The sequence below is a fragment of the Dipodomys spectabilis genome, unplaced genomic scaffold, assembly GCF_019054845.1.
Source record: "Dipodomys spectabilis isolate Male_0828 unplaced genomic scaffold, ASM1905484v1 ptg000138l, whole genome shotgun sequence".
Taxonomy (NCBI): Eukaryota; Metazoa; Chordata; class Mammalia; order Rodentia; family Heteromyidae; genus Dipodomys; species Dipodomys spectabilis.
The window spans coordinates 10,036,241-10,036,476 of record NW_024870815.1 but is presented as its reverse complement, the minus strand read 5'-3'; positions in this window follow the sequence as shown (position 1 = coordinate 10,036,476).

Sequence of the window (236 nt, the reverse complement as noted above, 5' to 3'; positions counted from 1 at the left end):
GTCTGAAACAAGGAAGGATAGTATTAAATAAGATCTAAAACATCACAGTAGCAATCATAATGAAGTTCCTGTACTCATAGAACCCAATTGAGCTCTGTTTTACTCAGAATTGTTGTTACACTCAGTATTAACAACTGTCAAATGCGTAGGTCTTCTCTAACCCTTGCCATAATAATGTTTTAGTTAACAAATCTAAAATTAGTGCAATGATAGATGAGTCTATAGAAATTATTTGT